The sequence below is a fragment of the Palaemon carinicauda genome, chromosome 37, assembly GCF_036898095.1.
Source record: "Palaemon carinicauda isolate YSFRI2023 chromosome 37, ASM3689809v2, whole genome shotgun sequence".
Lineage (NCBI taxonomy): Eukaryota > Metazoa > Arthropoda > Malacostraca > Decapoda > Palaemonidae > Palaemon > Palaemon carinicauda.
The window spans coordinates 14,234,562-14,242,061 of record NC_090761.1 but is presented as its reverse complement, the minus strand read 5'-3'; positions in this window follow the sequence as shown (position 1 = coordinate 14,242,061).

Genomic DNA, 7,500 nt, shown 5'->3' with positions numbered 1-7,500 from the left:
CTACAAAGGTAGTAAAGCATGTGTTAGAATAGGAAATGAAGTGAGTGATTGGTTTCCGGTGAGAGTGGGGCTGAGACAGGGATGTGTGATATCGCCGTGGTTGTTTAACTTGTATGTTGATGGAGTGCTGAGAGAGGTGAATGCTCGAGTGCTTGGACGAGGATTAAAACTGGTAGGCGAGAATGACCATGAATGGGAGGTAAATCAGTTGTTGTTTTCGGATGATACTGTACTGGTAGCAGACACAGAAGAGAAGCTTGACCGACTAGTGACAGAATTTGGAAGGGTGTGTGAGAGAAGGAAGTTGAGAGTTAATGTGGGTAAGAGTAAGGTTACGAGATGTACGAGAAGGGAAGGTGGTGCAAGGTTGAATGTCATGTTGAATGGAGAGTTACTTGAGGAGGTGGATCAGTTTAAGTACTTGGGGTCTGTTGTTGCAGCAAATGGTGGAGTGGAAGCAGATGTACGTCAGAGAGTGAATGAAGGTTGCAAAGTGTTGGGGGCAGTTAAGGGAGTAGTAAAAAATAGAGGGTTGGGCATGAATGTAAAGATAGTTCTATATGAGAAAGTGATTGTACCAACTGTGATGTATGGATCGGAGTTGTGGGGAATGAAAGTGATGGAGAGACAGAAATTGAATGTGTTTGAGATGAAATGTCTAAGGAGTATGGCTGGTGTATCTCGAGTAGATAGGGTTAGGAACAAAGTGGTGAGGGAGAGAACGGGTGTAAGAAATGAGTTAGCGGCTAGAGTGGATATGAATGTGTTGAGGTGGTTTGGCCATGTTGAGAGAATGGAAAATGGTTGTCTGCTAAAGAAGGTGATGAATGCAAGAGTTGGTGAGAGAAGTACAAGAGGAAGGCCAAGGTTTGAGTGGATGGATGGTGTGAAGAAAGCTCTGGGTGATAGGAAGATAGATGTGAGAGAGGCAAGAGAGCGTGCTAGAAATAGGAATGAATGGCGAGCGATTGTGACGCAGTTCCGGTAGGCCCTGCTGCTTCCTCCGGTGCCTTAGATGACCGCGGAGGTAGCAGCAGTAGGGGATTCGGCATTATGTAGTTTCATCTGTGGTGGATAATGTGGGAGGTTGGGCTGTGGCGCCCTAGCAGTACCAGCTGAACTCGGTTAAGTCCCTGGTTAGGCTGAAGGAACGTAGAGAGTAGAGGTCCCCTTTTTGTTTTGTTTCTTTGTTGATGTCGGCTATCCCCCAAAATTGGGGGAAGTGCCTTTGGTATATGTATGTATGTATGTATGTATCTATGTATCTATCTATCTATCTATCTATCTATCTATATATATACATATATATATATATATATATATATATATATATATATATATATATATATATATATATATATATATATATATGTAAATACTGTATATGTGTGTGAGTGGATGACCTACTTTTTCTTTTCTACATAGTTGCAGTTGCTCTCAAACTCTGGTTTCTAATATGAGGCACTCATCTGAGCTCCTTATAACTGTTTTAAGAAGCCAATAATGTTGAAATGTGATGCTATCCCTAGGGCCAGGGGTATGGCTGTGTATATTAGGACTGAATACCCTTCTTCTCATAAGTCCTGCTATCAATGTGGATGTCATGAGATTCAGGTAATAAAAGTTCGTGGCAGGCATAATAACTTTTATTTGTGTTCGATCTACCGGAATCCAGACATGAATGATTCTATCTTCGTTTGTCTTCTTACCATTATGGCCAAGATACAAGAAGATGATAGAAAGACTTCTTTTGTCTTTATTGGTGATTTTAATGCTCACCATAGGGAGTGGTTAAGTTCTATCTCTCCTACCGATCGCCATGGCTTAAGAGCTTTAGACTTTGCCTCTGATTCGGGCTGTGAGCAAATCATAAATGAAGCTACCCACAGGTCTGGTAATTCCTCGTATACACTGACTCCCCTTGCGTTATAACTAGTAAGGTTTGTTCTCCAGTCGGGACATCTGATCATGCCTTGATTTCATTAGTAGTGAAGACTGAGCAGCCTGTCCCTGGTATATCATCCTCTTGTAAAATTTATATAAAATCCCAAGCAGACTGGAATGGGATTTTGCATGATCTTTTGTGCTTGAATTGGTCACAATTATATAGTAGTGTAGATCCTGCTGTCCCTTTGAATGAGAATATAGTCAACATAATTGATAGGCGTATCCCTTCTCTTGTGCTAAGGTACCGAATGAAGGACAAACCGTGGTTCAATGATGATTGTAGACGTGCTTATTTGGAGTTGCAGGAGGCCTATCATCTTTGGAAGGGTAACAGATCAGATTTGACCTCGTATAACTATACTCAGCTTCGAGCTTTTGCTCAGAGAGTTTATGCCTCAACTGAAAAGGAGTGCAATTTAACCATAAAAGAAACTCTTTCTGGTACAACTCAGGAACATAAATGGTGGTCTACCATTAAATCTGCACTCTTTGGTGTAGATGCAACAGTTCCTCCTTTACTTAAACCAAATGGCTCAGTCACTCACTATCCAAAGGAAAAGGCAACCTTTTTGGCTGATATTTTTGACAGTAAACAGAGTAATGAAAAACTTAAACTTCCTCATTCATGTTTTCCTGACGCTAAACTAACTAGTTTAGCTTTTCGATCCCATAAAATTAAAGCTCTGTTGATGGACCTTGATGCTTATGGAGGTGTAGACTCAAATGGTATTTTTCCATTGTTTTTTATAAAGACAGCAGATTTCTTAACTGTAAAGTTATATGTTATTTTGCGCAAGTTAGCAAGAAGAGGAGCTTTTAGCACTTGTTGGAGGATTGGTAATGTTACTCCTCTATGTAAATGTGTTTGCGGCAGTTCAAGTCCCACTGATTACCGCCCAATTTCCATAACTCCCATATTATCTAAAGTTTTTGAGTGTCTTCTGGCAAAACGTCTTAATAAGTTTGTTAAAGGTAATCATCTATTCCCTAGTTTGCAATTTGGTTTTCGTAAAGACCTTGGAGCATGTGATGCCCTTCTTACAATCTCCAATGCTGTACAGAAATCCCTTGATTGTGGTCAGGAAGTTCGTATGATTGGCCTTGATTTTAGTGCAGCCTTTGACTCTATTAATCATGAGGCCCTTATTTTCAAACTCAAACTGTTGGGAGTGGGTGGGTCGTTTCTTAGTATTATTATTGATTTTTTAAGTAATAGATCTCAAAGAGTTGTTGTTGATGGGCACCATAGTGAGTATAGGAATGTGATATCCGGTGTTCTACAGGGTAGTGTTCTTGGCCCATTACTTTTCATACCATATACACATGACATATGGTTTGGCCTAGAAAACAAGCTTGTTGCATATGCAGATGATGCTACTCTCTTTGCATCAATTCTATCCCCTGAATGTAGATCTGGGGTTGGGGAATCCCTTAATAGAGATTTAACTAAAATTAGTGCATGGTGCAAATTATGGGGTATGAAGTTGAATCCTAACAAAACTCAAAGTATGATAGTAAGTAGGTCAAGGACGGTGGCTCCTCAACATCCGGACCTCAGTATTGATAATGTTTCTTTAAATTTGTATGACTCTTTTAAAATGTTAGGTGTGATTCTCGACAGCAAATTTACTTTTGTGAAACATATTATGTCTGTCTTCTTCAATTGCACAAAAAATTGGCTTATTGAGAAAGTCTTTCAAGATTTTCGGTGATCAATCTATTCTGAAGAAGTGTTTTAATTCTTTCATTCTACCTTGTTTTGAGTATTGTTCTCCCGTCTGGTGTTCAGCTTCTGATTCTCATCTTAATTTGTTGGACAGAAACTTACGGTCTATTAAATTTCTTATTCCTGATCTAGATATTAATCTTTGGCACCGTCGTTCCATTATTTCATTATGCATGTTGCATAAGATTTTTCATAACTCTGACAATCCTTTATATTTAGATCTCTCTGGACAATTCTATCCTGTTCGTAATACTAGGCAGGCAGTTAATTCTAATAGCCAGGCCTTCTCCATCATGAGGCTCAATACTACATAGTATTCTAGACGTTTTATTCCAGCTGTTACCAAGTTGTGGAATGATCTTCCAAATTGGGTAGTTGAATCAGTAGAAGTTCAAAAGTTCAAAGTTGGAGCAAATATTTTTATGTTGACCAGGCTGACATGAGTCTTTTTATAGTTTATATATGACATATCTGTGTTTGACGTTGTTAATAGTTTATATAGGACATATCTGCTTTGACGTTGTTACTGTTTTAGAATGATTTATTGTTAACTTGTTCTCATCATTTATTTATTTCCTTATTTCCTTTCCTCACTGGGCTATTTTTCCCTATTGGAGCCCCTAGGTTTTATAGCATCGTGCTTTTCCAACTAGGGATGTAGCTTGGATAGTAATAATAATAATAATAATAATAATAATAATAATAATAATAATAATAATAATAATAATAATAATATGGGAGCCAACTCTGAACTTCTGGATTACACTACACATTTCATGAAGCTTATGACTTTTTTATTTTCTTCACACAGCTGTCAATGTTCTGTTATTCATCTTTATATAGTATGTTATCTTTATATGGTAAAACATTCTTTTTGTAACACCTCTCCTTTTAAAGAAGGGTCCTAGATTCTATTAGCCTAATTTTAAAGATAAATCTATGGAGATTTTGAAATCCTTTGCAATAAACTTAGTAATCCAGCTTTAATAACCTCCAATAATTTTTTGTAAATTTACGTGCTCATATTTTCAACACGGTATTTTTTCATATTTTTTTTTCTATTCCATTTCACTAACGACTAGAACATCATTCAAGTCTTTATTCTTTTTCCATAAATGGCCTGCTATCTCCTCCATCTGCCGAAGCCCTTTTCATGATATAAAGTTTAGGTTTTTTCCTACATATCCTAATTCCCTTTTTTATGGAACTCTCATTAATACTAATTACCATTCAAATTGAGAGTTCTGCGCTTGATTAAGCTGTAATATATCCTCTTATCAGTTTGATCAGTGATTAATAATTGATCAGTTGTACTCGTAACTATTGCTTTCTGAATTTTACATAGTGGTATTAATCGAATGATTTTGGTATTATCGGACGCAACAACACTAAAATATTAATGTGGATTGATTTATATATTTTGAACTGATTAAAAAATCTGACATGTTCTGTTCCTTTGTATTTAACACTCTCTCTCTCTCTCTCTCTCTCTCTCTCTCTCTCTCTCTCTCTCTCTCTCTCTCTCTCTCTCTCTCTCTCTCTCGACGACTGATACTGATATTTTGATATATGGTAACACCATTTGAAAATATCATGCTAAAATGACCTGTAACGTTGAATTTTATTTATGCATGTACATGTTTTACATATTTGTTAATTAATTCTCGTAGATTTATGTTTCTCAACTGGATTTTTTAACTTTTATGTTTGCATTATACAAATAGCTTCGTATATATATATATATATATATATATATATATATATATATATATATATATATATATATATTATATATATATACATATATATATATATTTATATTAATAAATATATGTAAATATATACATATACTAGGTATAATTATATTTACACACACACACACACACACACACACACACACACACACATATATATATATATATATATATATATATATATATATATATATATATATATATATATATATATATCAAACTACAAATACACTTTAATATTGAATTCACTCTGTCCTGGGATTACAGACTCCAGGGAAAATAATACTTATAAACACTTCTACTAAAAATTCTAAATAGTCAGCTGTCACCTTTTTTTTTAAACGACAAAGGCTCAAACACTTGCAAGACAAAAGTACTTATCATAAGAAAATTCCCTTGTGTCTTATCCCGCGGCAGAGTATTATCGATAATAAAATGTATTTGTGGTTTAATAATTAAGCATATGAAATTGCGACTTGGAACAGTTAACTGAAAAATAGATGGTGCTTTGGAAAAAAAATAAATGAATGTTTATGTACATGTAATGAATAAGATGTAAGTCCCTTGATTAGGGTAAAGAATACGAAACATAATTACAACACTAAAAAACTGTATATGATAAGACAACCACTTGTGATTAGCTCTTCACACATGCGCAGCTTATTACGGGATTTCATCCGTTACTGTACATTTCCCATACACATTTTCACTTCTAGTTCACACAAGAACCAATATTTCTCCTTCAATTCAAAAGAAACTGAAGTCGTATTATTATTATTATTATTATTATTATTATTATTATTATTATTATTATTAATTATCAATAATAATAATAATAATAATAATAATAATAATAATAACAACATTAATAATAATATTTATTATTATTATTACTATTATCAATAATAATAATAATAATAGTAATAATAATAATAATAATAATAATAATAATAATAATAATATTTATTATTATTATTATTATTATTATTATTATTATTGAAATTGGGTCTCATGTTTGGGATGGCCATCTTTTCCCTACACCCTATTTCATTCATGGTCTTCCCTCTTGCGTCCTTTTGAAAAAAGAAATCTCATATCCTGAACGACCATCATTGCTCGTCCAGTTTTATTGCTTCCCCCGGCTGATTTATTGGTCCCGAAAAGTTGTTCGTTGGTAATTTTCACGTTATTCGTTGTCTGTCCAAAAGGAAATTTTAAGGTCATAAAAGATCTGTAACAAATTGCCGCCACATATCATGCATTTGTCATTTGCACTTGATTCGCTTTCGGATTAAAAAACATTGCAAACCATAAATCACCCATAAATCAGGGTTGTGGTGACCGATGTGGTAGCGTCCCTGACTGGTGAACGCCAGACTGTGGTTCGAGTCCCGCTCAAACTGTTTAGTTCCTTTAGTCACTGCAATCTCACCATCCTTGTAAGCAAAGGATGAGGGGTTCGGGAAAGCCTATAGGTTTATCTGCTGAGTCATCAGCAGCCATTGCCTGGCCCTCCTTGGTCCTAGCTTGTGTGGAGAGGGGCTTGGGCACTGATCATATGATATATGGCCAGTCTCTAGGGCATTGTCCTGCTTGATAGGGTAATGTCACTGTCACTTGCATCTGCCATTCATGAGCGGCCTTTAATCCTTTAAACTAGTGGAATGTGGCTGAGAAACCCGTAGCATACTGAAATTTTCCTGAGGTGAAAACTTCTTAAATGGTATATACCGGCTCAAGAAAAATATTGTAATAATAGCCTTGCATGATTTTCCAAATATTTAAAAATGTATGGCTATATTCCCAAATGACATGAAAAACTTCAAGTTTTTCTTCAACTAGGCTTTTATGTTTTTTATTCACAATAATCATATAAAAAAAAATTCCTGCTGATTTATATTAGCTTACTTTATATCTTGATAACCTTATCCATTTATGTGCTTTATATTCAGTCGTATACTGAATATATATATATATATATATATATATATATATATATATATATATATATATATTATATATATCATATATATATATGTGTATGTATATATATATATATATATATATATATAT